Raw genomic sequence first — 16,815 nt, 5'->3', positions numbered from 1 at the left:
AAACTTTGCCCAAAAATCATGGCTTCATACCACTATTTGGACATTACAAATAGTCAGTGCTAAATGGTGAAAAGTGAGGTTGACGAACTCTGTTTTTAGTGTTAATTTTTCGGTTTTAAAGGACCAGAAGGGATAAAGGCACATTATGTAGACACAGTCAGCAGGTTAGCTGGTCTCTGTTTTTATTGTAAACTATGAGTGAACTGTTAAGTTTTACGTGCTTAATTTGCTTTAAAAGATTATAAAGATTTGTATGCCCTTTCTTGAAATAATAAAAGAGGAAAGAAATTATGATAACAGTAATAAATTAAAAACATAACAATTCATTCACAGTATACAATAAAACTAGAAAGTATCTGATCTGCTGCCTTCGTCTACATAACACGCCTTCATCGGCTTGTAGCGCTTGAAAGCGCCCAAATTAAGATGAAAAATAGAGTTCGCCAACCTCAGTTTCCTTCCTTCCACCTTAGCAGTGACCATTCGTAACTCCTAAATAATTGTGTGATCCGTAGAAATGTTGGAACACGTGAGGCAATACTGACCTTACGCCTTATCTTAGAAGAAAGTTTAAGGAAAGGCAAACCTACGTTTCTAGCATTTGTGGACTTAGAGAAAGCTTTTGACAATGTTGACTGGAATACTCTCTTTCAAATTCTAAAGGTGGCAGGGGTAAAATACAGGGAACGAACGGCTATTTACAATTTGTACAGAAATCAGCTGGCAGTTATAAGAGTCGAGGGGCATGAAAGGGAAGCAGTGGTTGGGAAGGGAGTCAGACAGGGTTGTAGCCTCTCCGCGATGTTATTCAATCTGTATATTGAGCAAGCAGTAAAGGAAACAAAAAAAAAATCGGAGTAGGAATTAAAATCCACGGAGAAGAAATAAAAACTTTGAGGTTCGCCGATGACATTGTAATTCTGTCAGAGACAGCAGAGGACTTGGAAAAGCAGTTGAACGGAATGGACAGTGTCTTGAAAGGAGGATCATGCAATGTAGTCCAATTAAGGAGTAAAGGAGTTTTGCTATTTGGGGAGCAAAATAACTGATGATGGTCGAAGTAGAGAGGATATAAAATGTAGACTGGCAATGGCAAGGAAAGCGTTTCTGAAGAAGAGAAATTTGTTAACATCGAGTATAGATTTAAGTGTCAGGAAGTCGTATCTGAAAGTATTTGTATGGAGTGTAGCCATGTATGGAAGTGAAACATGGACGATAAATAGTTTGGACAAGAAGACAATAGAAGCTTTCGAAATGTGGTGCTACAGATGAATGCTGAAGATTAGATGGGTAGATCACATAACTAATGAGGTATTGAATAGAATTGGGGAGAAGAGTAGTTTGTGGCACAACTTGACAAGAAGAAGGGACCGGTTGGTAGGACATGTTCTGAGGCATCAATGGATCACAAATTTAGCATTGGAGGGCAGCGTGGAGGGTAAAAATCGTAGAGGGAGACCAAGAGATGAATACACTAAGCAGATTCAGAAGGATGCAGGTTGCAGTAAGTACTGGGAGATGAAGAAGCTTGCACAGGATAGGGTAGCATGGAGAGCTGCATCAAACCAGTCTCAGGTCTGAAGACCACAACAACAACAACAACAACAACAGTCGGTACAGTAACTGCTCGCGAGTGGCATAGATCACAGGTTCGTGTGACGGTCAGGCACTCAGTTCTAATCTCGCAGGAAGTTTCAAATCAGCGTGCACTCCGCTGCAAAGTGAAAATTCATTCCTGAAGAGACGTTCTGTTGGCGCCCCGTCTCGTGCGAATACACCTACGGCGTCACCTAGCTCCGGGTTAATTGTCCCCTCGACACAAAGCTTAATACTGATAGAAGTAGTGTTTAGTGACTGAAACAGAAAGCAGTGTTCTTTCATCACTAGAAGCTGAGTTGTATTTCTGTAACCGGCTGAAAACGATACCTTATCAAGGTCGGTACAATAAAACCTCTGGCAGAAGTTATCCGCGGACAGTGGCGCGTGAACCATCAGTGATAACTCGGCGCTTCCAAGTTGGCCGCCAGCCAGCGGTACGCGGCGGCAGACCGCGATGAGCCGGCTGAACTGTGCCGGCGCAGACTGCGAGGGGGGCGTGGCCGCCGCTGCGACGGCCGCGCAGGCGCACGCGCACTGGAGCGGCAACGGGAACCGGCGTGCCATCGCCCTGCTGCCTGCCTGCCTGTGCCGGTACTCGAGAGCGACAGCAGACTGGGTCACGGAAACGTGAAGCAGCCGCCGCAAACGCTGCCGGTTCTCTGTGGGAGACTTGCAAGAAGTCTGTTCCATTCCATTCCTGATCTGCATGTAATTTATGACGAATGTGTTATAAGGCTACTGTAGTTACACGTATAGTTACTATGAACAAATACACTCCTGCGAAAAACTTAACAGCGGAAGTAACTTCCGCATGATCTGACACTGCAAAGTAACATAGCTCGATGAATGTTTGACCATACGTAGAAAGAACTGCTACAATATAATAACGTGCAATATAATAACGTTAATATAACAATATAATAACTGAAAGAAATACGCCGTAGACGAACAGAGATGACTTGTAGAAAGACAATACACTGAAATCACAGCGATTTATGAGCAGCATAGTGAACGCATTATGGTGGCCGAGATGGACACGCAGCCAACAGCCAACACAGTAGTACAAGTTCACATTCCAACCAGCTCCGCAGATGAATAAAACGTTGGAAGCACGTATGATAAGACGAAGGAAGTTATTCAGATAGTAAAGGGAGACGAAAATTTAATTGGTGACTGGAATTCGATAGTAGGAAATGGCAAAGATGGAAAAATAGAAAGAGAACATGGACTGGGTGGGAAGGAATGAAAGATGAAACCACCTGGTAGAAATATATATAACGCAGCTTATACAAAATGTTCTACAGTCCATGCTCATATTCTTTAAACAAATATGTTGCCGTGGCTACAAAATGTTCACTGCTAGAGTCATCATGAACATCATCATCATCATCATCATATATTATTATTAATTCATTTTTTAATGTAACCAATTCGAAGGTTATACCGATTATCGTTAACCTATGCATCAACATTTGTATAACCTTGTAATTCATTCCGTTTCAATCCAATAAAAGATTTTTCTTAAAGCTGAGTCGGCAGAGAACTTTCCCGCAAAAGGCAAAGATTTCTTTCATTACAAAAAGCGGGACATAATTCTTGCTGGTTACAAAGTTGGAAATGAGTTGCTGTGGTAGATTTGGTTAGTTAGTCACATGTTCCATGCATCATTTGAACGATCCTCTTATCGGACGTGGAGTGAGTCAGTATACTGGACATGTGTGCGTGATTGGTGTTAACATTAATGAGCACATTAGTTTTTTAGTCTTACTCATGCAACTACATTTATTTATTTTTTCTTTTATTTATTTATTTATTTTTATACTGACTACCAGTTTTTAAATAGAAATTCTTCAATGGAATAGGAGTTGCGCAGGAGAAATAAGTCTAAGGTAAATTTAAAACTTGCTTTGCTGTAGGTCGGATGTTTTATGGGATTAGGCAAATGATAAAAAATTTTTATTGCTGCATATTGAACTCCTTTCCGAACCACTGAAACATTTAATAATGGGTAATAAAGGTTACTTTACCCTTTTATTATTGTAGGTATGGATATCACTGTTCATCCCAGTGTAGGATGAATTATTTAGAACGTTGATGAGGAGCTTTTATTACGTCCGCAGTTGAACACAACATATTATTCTTACTGCTCGCTTTTATGCAATCAATAGTTTCTGTATAAGTGATGAACTATCCTGAATTTAAACCTTGTTTTGCTACCTGTCAGATATTTTATGGCACTGGGAAAATGATCAAAAACATTGGTTGCTGCATACTGACCTCCTTTCTGAACCACTGACCTTTGATAATGGATAATAGAGGTCACTTTTACCTTTCCTGTAATAGGTATGGACGTTACTGTTCATCCCAACATGTGATGGATTATTTATAAAGAACTTCATTAGCGAATATATGCATTGCGCGTAAGACATTATCGAGTGGGAATATGCAAAATCTGTCAGGTTTTCCATTCCACCACCAGTGCAGTTCACACCTTCTGGATGGTCTTTGGTGCGTGCCGAGTTGCTGCAATAAGAGTCCGCAACGCATTGCACACTTGCTCGACGGGGTTGAAGCTGTGTAAAAAGGTAGGCGAGACCACTCGCCGAATATCCTCCACCTGCCCTGTTTGATGCAGTCGCTCTTTTTCATCCATAAAAATGAAGTCAGTGCCGAATGAACCCCCGAAAAGACTCACGTGGGGAAAGAGTACAGTACCACAAGAACTTTGACCGGTGCGAGTGTTCAAAGCTTTGCAGTTCAGTTCGACCGTGCAACATTGTCTCTCCACACCATAACATCTGGACAAGCAAAACGATTATGTTCGACAATGTTTGTGGGAGCAATATCTGTTCCCACCTCTTGCCATACTAGGGTACGTCCAGAATTAGTACTCACGCTGTCTGCTCTGACCCAAGAAGGGCACGCGACCCCACTCCGTGTTGGTCCAGTCTTTGTGCTCTTGACAGTATCGCAAACGGTGCCAGCGATGTGCGGATCTCAGTGGAACATAACGTGCAGTTCGTCGGGCAAAGAGACCGCCCAGTGGAGTCGCAGCGCCACTGTGGAGAGTGACATTCCGTGCCTTGCAGTACTGTTGCATGTGGTTGCAATTGCACCCTCTGTTTGGCGTGGCTTCCACTTGACCCTTTCACAAGGTAGCGGTCATCTGCTGCCATAGTTTACTGTGGTCGACCACCTCTTCTCCTTCTGGCACCAGTGTCTGTGGTTCGGAACGCTCCCCAGGCACGTCGAAGATTGATATAGCAGTACCAAACACCTGGGCTACACTTGTCACACTTCGTCTTCCTTACAGTTTCCCGATGGTCATCCAAAGGTCTCCGGGCCATGTTGTAATAAAGACCACCACCGCAGTGAACCGTACTGCTTGCCGATTGCGCTGACTGAACCACACTGTGTTCCTCCCCCTCACCACCCCCCCCCCTTCCTGTCCAGGGCTGGGAGACGTCTGGCAACAAACTCCCGCATTTTCATGCATATCAGCTGAGTATTTAATATCTTATGTTACTTTATGTAGCTCGTCCTAAGTTTTGCAGGGCGGTGTATATGATACGCAATACGGGCATGCTACATACTGAGACGTGGCAGTGATATTTAATTTCCCTTTCTACACTTATCGTAAACTGTAACATTACATAATACCGTAGAATATGGCGGCTTCAGCCTTTATTAATACTTGTATAACAGTTCGCTGTTTCCCACGGGAAGTTAAAAAATAGAACTTTAACCAAATTCTTACTGTCAGTGTCACCAATTGCGATCAATTTGTTGGCTGAATAATCGTCTCATTGTAATTCTTTACGTCTTACAAATAACAGATAATTTCCAAAACTCTACTGGCCTTTACCAAAGAACAACGATTTCAGATTCGTTACGAAATTCGTAATTAACACAAACTAATATTCCATTCTGATAATCTATATTTGCAGACTACTTCCTCACACGAGATACAATGGAGGTACATAAGTTTCATACGAACTGCCTTTAACGATCATAATTTCCAGAACACCTAAACAAAAAACTTAACAACTTAGCGACCACAGAGTTTACAATATATGACAGATCACAGGTGCTGCCTCATAAGGGGCAAAAGTTAACATCTTTGATAATAGTTAATTCGCATTGGCAACACAAGTTAAGAAAAACTGCTATGAAAACACTGCACGAAGTGGAGCAACGCCTTAAGGTGGCCAGCCTTTGTGTGTTTCAAATATAAGTTCATTTGATGAACAGGTTATTATTGTTTACTAGGCTTGAAATATGCCGCAGAATGTTCCAGTTCATTGATACAATCCCCATAGAAGTCAAACTAATGGTTTGATTCCTATGCAGTTTTGAAGAAAGCTATGCAGTAGAACTGAAACACGAACGAGGTAGACGTGTTCGCTTTTGTTCCGGTGAGCGCGACAGAGAAGGCCTGGCGAACAGCGGTGACGGTGGCGTGGGCGGAACCTGCGTCTCGTGGAGGACCCAACGTGGCTTCTTGAACCTTTCAGAAGGTAGTCATATTTATACGCTTCCAGCAAAAAGAAACGTAAGACGCAACTTGAGTGAAAGGGATACACCTTGGGTCTGGAGAAATGGACTCTTCCATGTCCCTGAAGTGGGAAACACTAAAAATCTGCATCAGCAGTCGTGATGGTTGAGAGATAAATATACATAGAAAACTTCCCGTAATTGTGCATCCCAGTGCGAATAAGCGTTCTTCACAGCCTATACTAACAAAAGTAGTTTTGGTTACGTTACCTGTCTACTAGACAGTACTATCAGATCCGTAAAACAACACACACATGTCGTTTTAACTCACATAAATCCACATGGTAAGAGGTTTAAACCTCCGATAAGCTTCGTGGAAATAAATAAATTGTGGATGTTCCAGTAAACTTATTGTTTCATTCGGTGTCAGTACTAATTGGTGCAGGCCTAACCAAAAATTTTCGCATTTAAAGTGAAATATTTTATGTTTGGTAGTTATTCCGATTAACACTGAAACTTTTGGAGAAGAGTGTCACTGAGTGGACAAAAAGTGAAGATCAAATCTGCTGGCCCAGCGCAGGCTTGCCTGCTTCGACAAACAGACGTCGAGTAACATGACAGGACCAGTCCCATGACGACTGCCATTGCCTTTACATCTGTTACATCACCATTTAGTTTCGTGAACGGAGTCACTGGAGAAAATAACCGATATCAGTTCACACATCTTTTCAAGGGCTCACAGGTGCCATTTAAAAGTGCATGTAACCATTTAACACAAACGTATTAGTACATAAAAAACGGTTACAAGCGTATAACATATATCAACGTACACGTTTATGAAATGTTACTTGTCGGAAGCTTATATTACGTATCTTAAAAGAGTAGGATTTTGTTAAGGTTAACTGACGAGGAAATTTACTCTGTGTCCTACCGCACAACGCGCCGGCACCTGAAGGCAGTGAGAAGTGAAGAGATAAAACCAAATTTAACAATTATTAACCAAGCTAATTTTTCAAGAAAGGTTGAAAATTTTCTTCTTCGTATTTTTTGCATTCTGATTGATCGTCTGTCAGCTATAGGCGTCATTAAAACGAATCATTTTAGGTTACATCTGATTTTACTTCCAAAAATCGTAACAGTTTGTGAATCATATAGTTTAGTGAAACTGTGTTTCGATGTAACAGAAGATGTAAATCAGAATTGCTGTTTACCTCGAACGCGAATTGAGAGTTTTAACCACAGAGACTCGTCCCTTGTTTCCTTCTGCATCTCTTAAGCCCCACGTAGGTTGTTCTACTACGCTAATGAAGAGTACAAAAATGGCATCTGCAGTCTACGTTCAATTAGGTACGCATTTCTTATAAATAATTAGATGTAAAGATTTTTACAGCTTCTAGCCAATAAGAAGATCTCCCGCAGCACCGTATACTACCATAGCTGTGTAATAATTTTACTCGTATTTTAACAAATTAAAGAGGGAATACCCAACAACACTTCAGTGGATTACACTTACTTTTATTCCCTAAAATAGAAAGCTGAGACTAAAACTTTTCTTTACAAACGATTCCAGTTCTGTAGAGCATTCAACACTCTGAGAATCTATTTAGAGCTGAGGTCCGTTTATCCAAAGTGAAACCGCGAAGCCGGGTTAATAAACAACTGCTGAGTTATTTGAAAAGGATCTCCTGTTCTGACAGCTGCTTTTACACCAAAAACGATACAGCACTGGAATTTATTTTATCATTATCCAGAGCGGACACCGCGATACAGTATGTAATTAATGTGCCACAGCCTACGATTGTATATAAATTATGTCCTTCACTGGAGGACTGTGATATCTAAATTTGCTAGACGCTGTGATAGTTTATCAAAGAACATAGCTGTGTTTCGCTGCGTCTGTTTCTTAGGGCCTCAGTATTTCTCGATATGCGCAGTTTGTTAGCACGGATAAATATTATCTCCTCTTCGCTAATGTTCAAAGTCACATGTTTGTCTCCTCCGTGCCTCTGTAGAATTCGAAGGCATCTTCTAAACCACCCACCAAAATAAGTTATCGGACGAGATGGCGCATTTACAATAACAACAAAGGGATATTTATTTACATTACACATCACAACATAAAGGACGAATAACATCGGTTACGGTGCCGTTGTTGAAGAGACGATAAACCTAATTCTTTCTACCTTCTTTAGTAATTAAAAATGTGTCTTAAATGGTAAGTGGTTCAAGCTCAAAGAGGAAATAAATTACTTTGTGGTGTATATGAGCAACATTTATATAATTTTTGTTAATGCACTGGCAGAGATTCGCCGAGTCGTAGGGTCAAGCTTAATGTGGGGTGTCTCAAGATGGATAGCCAGCCACGGTGGTGGAAAGAACTAATGAGAGACCAATCACCCTTTCTCTTCCACATATTTCCACTATGCCTGTTGCCTTTCGTTATATTATCTGTGTAACAAATTCGTAGGACAGAAACGTCTCTCTCTCTCTCTCTCTCTCTCTCTCTCTCTCTCTCTCTAGCTTATTAATATCAGAAATATGTTCTTCGTGCATAAGATGTAATATACAGGGTGATTTAGTTGCCGCTACCCATGGGTTTTAGGCAACCTACAGCACTTTCAAATACCACACACAGGATTTTCATATTCTCTCGCTCGCAACGCGTAAGTGGTTAGTCCTACAGAAATCATGTACAGGACCTTATTCCAGAAGATGTAATATAGTTACATTTTTTACTGGAATATGTTTTCCCTAGAGGCAGCACTTTCAGAATTATTCAAGAAAAACTTATAGAAGCGACATTAAAACGCATTTTTCTTGAGTAACCGTGGCCTCCAGCGAAAACTTATCCCAGTACAAAATTAAGTCACATTAAATTTCTGTAGTACTAATGGTTCGCTCATAGCGGGCGAGAAAATATGCAAATCTAGTACGAGGTTATTGAATACATTGGGGGTTGTATAAAACCTGTCGATAGGTGCAACTGAATCACCATGCATAAGGGGCAGTCAAATAAAAACGAGATGGATGAAGAAAAAGTAAGTAAACTGTTTATTATTTCAAAAGTAATCGCCATAACTTAATACATTTATCCCTCTGTGAGACAAGACGGTCAATGCCTCCATGGAAAAATATTTACTGTTGCCTACAGAACTATGATTGCATCCAGGCAAGCACCTCTTCATTGGAATCACATCGACAGCCACGGATCCCCCTGTTCAAGACTCCAAAAATATGAAAATCGAACGGGTAGACACAGGGACTGTACGATGGATGTGTGAGGGCTTTCCAGCAGAGTGTCTGCTGCAAAATCAAAACATCCTTGGTAACTTTTGGGCGGGCATTGTCCTGCAACAGAATGATGTCTGTCACCACGACTTTCTGGAATATGGCACCACAATTAACGCACAGTGGTACGTGGACACTCAGCAAAAATTGAAGCGCGCCGTGAAGTCCAATGCCCAGGAGTGTTGACGAAGTCAAAGATGTTTATATTCCACGTCTCGGTGGGATGTCCTACGCGTCCTCCATACAGCCCAGATCTCCCCCATGCGATTCTTGCGTTTTTGGAGTCCTGAACAGAGACACTCGTGGCCGTTGAGTTGGTCGGAAGAAGAGGGGTATGCATGGTTCGTAAGCTACTGCAAACATATTTATATGAAGGCATTGACTGTCTTGTGTCGCAGTAGGATAAATTTATTAACAGTTACAGCGATTAGTTTCGAAGTAATAACCAGTCTACTTACTTTTCTTCCAGCTGTGTCGTTTTCATTTGATTGCCCCATATAGGTGGGAAGATAGACGCTATAAACTTACACCGCACAGTCAGTACATTTGCTGTTCGTTGATCACTAATTTAAAGTAGGAAAATGTGGAACCACCGCAAACTGTAGTAGCGAAAAATTATTTTACAGACAGTTTGTCGAACGGCCATCTTTTCAGACACACACACACACACACACACACACACACACACACACAGATTATTCGAAGTGGTCGAAATAAAGCTTGCATGAAAAATATATGCAACAAGACATGCGGTTTTGTTCACTGTTCATGAACATTATAGAAGACGGCGGAAATTTATGTGCTACGGACCCCGATCGACCCCATTTTGTCCCTACGTTTTGCACTGTAGAGTTTGCTGGAGTTTCTTCCGAAATATTTCGAGTCTTAAACGCTTGGTCAAACATTTTCGCACGCACTTTACAAGCATTGTGCTTGGCGTAACAATAGATTGTGGACACGCGCTGTTTTTATCGTGAACACCATTTTGTGTTGCATTCAACTGGCCTCCAAACACATCTGCTCCCCTTACTTCCTTTAATCATTAAGTATGATGTACTTGAAACTGTGACTTTGCTTAATGGATGAGACATTTTTAGACGGACGACGCCTTTGCATCCTGTAACAGGCGATGAGACATTGTAAGTATGTTCCTGTGTTCGTATTTTCTCTTGAAATTATTCAATCTATGTAAGAAAGACGTCTGATGAAATACATCAACATTAGCAAAACATGAACGCTTGCTCTTTTAATTACCTCACTCTTATATTCAGTTTCATTCCTCACACCTCTCTTTCGTTCTGTGGAGTTTTCCATTACCACACAATTAAAATAAAACTGCTATCGACCTACACATTGTAATCACATAAGATAACGGAGACCAAGAATGCTCAGCCTAAACGACAACCAACTCTTCATCAATGACAAATCTTATTATTAGAATGTCCGCCCCCGGTAGCTGAGTGGTCAGCGAGACATAATGTCAATCCTAAGGGCCCGGGTTCGATTTCCAGCTGGGTCGGAGATTTTCTCCGCTCAGGGACTGGGTGTTGTGTTGTCCTAATCATCATCATCATTTAATCCCCATCGACGCGCAAGTCGCCGAAATGGCGTCAAATCGAAAGACTTGCACCCGGCGAACGGTCTACCCGACGGGTGGCCATAATCACACGACTTTACTAGAATAAACAGATCACCCAGCACTGCCAACAGAATCAACAGTGCTGCCACGTTAAGATTAGAAATACCTGGAGTTTCGTTGTTTCTAAAGCAAGTACAAACAAACCAGACAGCAAATACATACACAGATAAATGAAAATTACGTCGTTTCTATACAGAACGCTGCGGCAATACCCTCAAAGAAGGTCTGCACATAAATAACTCATTTTGCATAAAATGTGGAATTACGTTGTTTCTAAAATGGCCAATTCAGTTAACATGTTCTGTGCCGCGTCATGGTTTAAAGTTCACATTAGCTTCTTCTCTTGCGAAAAGACCATTACAGGACACGTGTATCTGGACATGCTTATAAATTGGCAGTGTGGTCTCCACCCCGCCGTGATGTTCGTGAACTCGTTAACAGGAAATTGAGCAACCGCTGGAACGGTCGTGCTGATCAGCAATTCATGTTATGATCTCCATGCTCTCCCGACCTTACCCCCTGTGATTTTTTTATATGGAGTTATGTCAAGCACTCTCTGCCAAAGAACCTATCAGAATTGTGAACTCCCATCAACAGAGATTCTGAACAGACTTATAGGGATATGCTGCTCCGAACATAGGAAGAAGTTGATTATCGACTTGATATCTGCAGAATCAGTGGAGTGATACATACCGAGAACTTATAATATGTCAAAAAAACTTAACTTTTTATTTGTGTGTGGGAAGCCCTGTGACAATACGTCAACTAATATAGCTACAACAGATATGTGAATTCGCTCCAATAATTTACAACTGTCATATGGAATCACCTCTGAATTACACAACTATGTCTTTTTTCACGGACGCAAAAGATTACATACGAATACAACAAGACCTCTAACTCGCTGTTTGGTGAAAATGTTATACAGAAACAATTGGTCTTGCGGTATCGTTCTCGTTTCCCGCCCACGGGGTCCCGGGTTCGATTCCCGGCGGGGTCAGGGATTTTTCCTGCCTCGAGATGACTGGGTGATGTTGTGCCGTCATCATCATCATTCATTCCCATTACGGTCAGAGGAAGGCAATGGCAAACCACCTCCACTAGGACCTTGCCTAGTACGGCGGCGCGGGTCTCCCGCATCGTCCCCTACGCTCCTCGGAGTATGGGACCTCATCATCATCAATTTACAACAACCTTATGTATCGAGTATGTCCAACACTGTCTACAAAGATAATAACAGTAGTAATCGACGCCGTAACACTTTTCTCGATTAATATTGCCATATGGAATCACCTCTGAATTAAATACACAACTATGTCTTTTTTCACGGACGCAAAAGATTACATGCGAATACAAGACCTCTAACTCGCTGTTTGGCGATAAAGTTATTCAGAAACAATTAAGTTACTCGTTTTACTCGGCCCTACGGCCTCTGACATAACTGTGTTGGCTCAGCAGCGAATTTTCCGTTCAGCAGTGAGCAAACGATCGAACTGGCCGTCCCTCGTGGCTACAAAAACAGCGCCGATAACTGCGAGTGTTAATGGACCGTGACGCCCGGAAAACAGACAGGCCAGAAAAAGAGCAAGTGTGTCGGGCCCGGCCAGCAGTCGTCGTCACAATTTGGAGGCGGGTGGGGCGGTCGGTACGGCTGAGGAGTGACGTGGGAACCGCTCCGAGAGCCGAAGTCTGCCCACCAGGTGCCGGAGCGCACCGCAGCCGGCGCGTCCGTCTGCGACGGCGTTCGTGGTGGTAAGGGGTGAGCACGGGACGCTTTCGTTATGGCTCATCTCCGTGAATGGTCCACTAACAGCGCTCACCGACGCTTATCGTAAGTCTCCCAGCGTGAGAAGATTCGACATGGCCAGGTCGTTGGCTCCGGGGAAGAGGTCAGCCGGAATGCCGCGGATACTGCACGGAATACGTCTCCCGAACGCCAGATTTAGTGCGGCCGTTCATTAGCCCACCTGTCCACTCCGAGCCGACCCGGCGGCCTCTTCTTGTTGGCTCTCGCGTGAGCCAGCGCCTGTGTTATTGAACAAAGGGGTGGAGTGTGGTCGACACTTCAGGGTGTTTTACATAACAATCACTGCGTGCGGGAAGGCACGTCGGGGTTCTCAGCTATCTCCAGATTATAACATTACACGAGCATATATTTTCCTCGGTGCGTGGCTCTGTATTAGTCGAACATGTACTGGTCAGACATATAATCTGATGTTCCTGTAAGCGGACCGTGAATAATACCTGTATACGAGTTCCTAATTTTAGAGCAGTGCTTCGCAACCTTTCTCAGACTATTACACATGAACGATCTCAAATTGAAACGTTCCTTCTGTCTCGTTCTCGCAGCTTCCATGGCGGCGTGCAATGCTCCATTCGGGTCCAGAATCCACATACTAACCCGTGCTCATTTTGGAGCACACCGGATGTGATTTACATCGCGTTGGTGCGCGCTTAGAAACGTGCTAGTGGATCACACGGAACGTGCTCCTAATCATAATTTGCAAGGGTTCTCCAACGTCAGTTATCTGGTTACCAGATCACACTGTTTGCGGTAATCGACGCGCGTAAAATGATTATGTCAACTTTATTAAAACGAATGAAACTATATGGTTCCAGATACCTTTTCAGTTTTATATATATATATATATATATATATATATATATATATATATATATATATACTGAAGAGACGAAGGGGCGTACGAAAATTTGCACCAAGGCCGGGGTCAAACCCAGGTCTCCTGATCACTAAGGAGGTGCACTAACCACTATGCCATCCTAGCAGTGGCCGAGCGGTTCTAGGCGTTTCAATCCGGAACCGCGCGACTGCTAAGGTCGCAGGTTCGAATCCTGCCTCGGGCATGGATGTGTGCGATGTCCTCAGGTTAGTTAGGTTTAGTAGTCCTAAGTTCTACGGTACTGATGACCTCAGATGTTAAGTCCCATAGTGCTCAGAGCCATTTGAACCACACCAGCACAGTGGCTGTGTACAAGTCTGCATATACACATCATAAATGTTTGAGACCTGAAAAGGTCTGTGGAACCATTTAGTTTCATCTGATTTAAGTTCCTACGCCTGGCTTTCAGGCAGGATCCTCCAGTTTCGTTTGGTGCTGAGGTGCTATTCCAATGCAGTTGGACAGTCTTTGCAATGCTGTCCGAGTTTAGGGAGAATACAAAGAGGACTGAGGCATGAAGGGGAACTTGGAATGAGGAAGGATGCATGCTAGGTTACTCCGTGCAGTTGTAGAAAGCCACTGTGCCAGGGTGGGATAGTGTTTAGCACAGTGAGCAGGAGACATGAGTTCGAATCCCAGCTTGGTACAAATTTTCATTCGTCGTTAAAGTCCGCATACATACATCATTTACTAAAACGCACTGCAGAGTTAAATTTCCTACCTTGCCCGTATGCTAACCATGATGTTCTGTCTGTAGTATACATTAAGAAAAACTTCAGTGTTCATTAACATCATATAAGCGAAATAGAAACGTTGTTTGTCCAGTCAAGTGGATATCGGTTTTTAAAACTTCCATTTCAAATAGGGTGATATAAGTATACAATAGTCTTCCACATATTCTCACACTCTAATAAAACCCTAAATTCTTACTAGGTCATTGATTTAATTGAGTAGCAGAGCCGCGCAGGGTTGTTGTGCGGTCTCAGGCGTCTTGTCGCGGTTCGCGCGGCCACTCTCGTCGGAGGTTCGAGTCCTCCCTCGGGCATGGGTGTGTGTGTGTGTGTGTGTGTGTGTGTGTGTGTGTGTGTGTGTGTGTGTGTGTGTGTGTGCGTACGTACGTGCCTTCCTAAGTGGAGAGCGTGTTCGAGCACACAATGATACAGAATATTTATAAAGGAATTATGTGTCCCAGAATCTAGAAAGCTTTTCCGGCTGAATAAGTAAATACTGAATTGCAACCGAATCAGACAGTGACGTAGAAAATAATCTTGGAACTCATTGGTTCAGTGACTGGCATGTTCGCAAAATCTAACAAACTCATGCCTTAGAGAGAGTGCTCTTATTTGTGCGTTACTTCCAATACTGTAGAACGTACTTCTATCAAATTAATAAGAAATTCCGAGAATTTTTTTTTTAGCAAACGCGAAAGTGAATAAAAAGTTAGTAGGATATAAGCTAAATAACTTACATGGTAATTCCGCACAACTAAGCACTGCAATACCTTGTGACCTTGTACACATCAAAGTCTTTTACGTTATGAGAACATAAAGGTTTTAATCGTCATTAATTGACGTTTAATTGTAATAGATTGTACCAAGCAAGATGCGATTTTGATATGTCTTCAGTGCGCCATTGCTCTGAAACGGCATACTTTCATAACAGCAAGTTACAATACGAAAATTCTTTAATCTCCAACATGGTATTTCCCGCCATTTTATTACAAATGGTTCAAATGGTTCTGAGCACTATGGGACTTAACATCTGAGGTCATCATTCCCCTAGAACTTAGAACTGCTTAAACCTAACTAACCTAAGGACATCACACACACCCATGCCCGAGGTCGGATCGAACCTGCGACCGTAGCGGTCGCGCGGTTGCAGACTGAAGCGCCTAGAACCGCTGGGCCACACCGGCCGGCTTTTTATTACAACAAATCTTACCAATAACTTCACGTTTTCGAACAAGCCAGACAGTAGCCAGCTGTCCCGCTAAAGCCTACTCACTGAGATTCAGTATTAAGTGAGGAATCTCTTGTGTGGGGTTCTCCCCGCTCGTCTCGTATCGGGTGCTTAAAGGATGCTGCGTTCTCGTAAAGCTATTCAACAATTCAAGCAAATCACATTAATAGTTTTTATTACAATAAAGGAGATAGATAATATTTAACTTTGTATTTACAAGAAAGTGTCGCAAGCGGTGGGCGACATGTAAACAGTCAGTCCTCTGCTACATACAATGTCCGCGTATACAGTTGACATGGATCACTAATAACTGCTGGCAGGAGCGGCGCTTATATTCTCTTCTTGTAGAGGCCGCTCCGGTCGTGGTGCGGTCCTAGTCAGCGGGCTATTGGCTGACGTCGACTCAGCTTTCTCTGCTCTTGCGGTCTTCATCTTCGTGCCGGCCGGCGCTTGTCGATACGCGGGAACATCTTGGAATATATTACTGCATCCCCCCCTTCCTCCCAGCCCCTCTCCGTACGTGTCGCTACCGTAAGTACCGAGAGGATAACATTTGCCTAATTTTGGCGCACGTAGAGACGTTAAAACGAACATTCTTTTCGCGTTTCTTACCATAACAGAACGGGAAGGAACCTTAAAACGTGAAAGTATGGAAAGTACCCTGTGGCACGTATGTAACAGTGATTAACAGTGTATAGTTGTACATACAGATACTTTGGCTGCTGCTGCAGTCCTGGTTTGTTGCTAACAAGGGAACCTCCCCATCACACCCCCCTCAGATTTCGTTATAAGTTGGCACAGTGCATAGGCCTTGAAAAACCGAACACAGATCGATCGAGAAAACAGGAAGAAGTTGTGTGGAACTGTGAAAAAATAAGCAAAATATACAAACTGAGTAGTCCATGAGAAGATAAGCAACATCAACGATAATCTGAGCTCCGGAGCGCTGTGGTTAGCGTGAGCAGCTGCGGAACGAGAGGTCCTTGGTTCGAGCCTTCCCTCGAGTGAAAAGTTTTTCTTTATTTTTGCAAAGTTATGATCTGTCCGTTCGTTCACTGACGTCTCTGTTCACTGTAATAAGTTTAGTGTCTGTGTTTTGCGACCGCACCGCAAAACCGTGCGATTAGTAGACGAAAGGACGTGAGTCTCCTATGG

This window comes from Schistocerca serialis, chromosome 7, assembly GCF_023864345.2.
Source record: "Schistocerca serialis cubense isolate TAMUIC-IGC-003099 chromosome 7, iqSchSeri2.2, whole genome shotgun sequence".
NCBI classification, from domain to species: domain Eukaryota; kingdom Metazoa; phylum Arthropoda; class Insecta; order Orthoptera; family Acrididae; genus Schistocerca; species Schistocerca serialis.
This window is presented reverse-complemented; position numbering follows the sequence as displayed.